The sequence below is a fragment of the Otolemur garnettii genome, unplaced genomic scaffold (assembly GCF_000181295.1).
Source record: "Otolemur garnettii isolate 467f Iridium unplaced genomic scaffold, OtoGar3 scaffold00005, whole genome shotgun sequence".
NCBI lineage: Eukaryota > Metazoa > Chordata > Mammalia > Primates > Galagidae > Otolemur > Otolemur garnettii.
Window position 1 is genome coordinate 41,704,906 of NW_003852400.1, and position 520 is coordinate 41,705,425.

Consider the following 520-nt stretch of genomic DNA (forward strand, 5'->3'; position numbering starts at 1 on the left):
AAACTAGAAAACCAGGCCTGTGAACAACAGATTTTATTTTTATCTACCTGGCAATGAGAATTAGTCAATATCAATTTTTTTTTTTTGAGACAGAGTCTCAGTATGTCACCCTTGGTTGAATGCTATGTTACCATAGCTCACAGCAACCTCAAACTCTGGGGCTTAAGTCTGCCTCATCTTTCTAGGTAGCTGGGACTATAGGCACCCACCACAATGCCTGGCTATTTTGTTGTTGTTGTCATTATTGTTTTAGAAGGCCCGGGGCCAGGTTTGAACCCGCCTGCCTTGGTGTATGTGGCTGGTGCCCTAACCACTGAACTATGGGCGCTAAGCCTGATTTTTCCTTTTTATTTTTATTTATTTAGAGGCAGTGTCTTGCTTTATTGCCCAGGCTAGAAGCGTGATGTCATCATAACTCATTGCAGTCTTTACCTCCTGGATTCCAGTGCTCCTCCCACCTTATCTCCCAAGTAGCTAGACTATAGGTATTCACCACCATGCCTGGCTTTTTTTTTTTTTT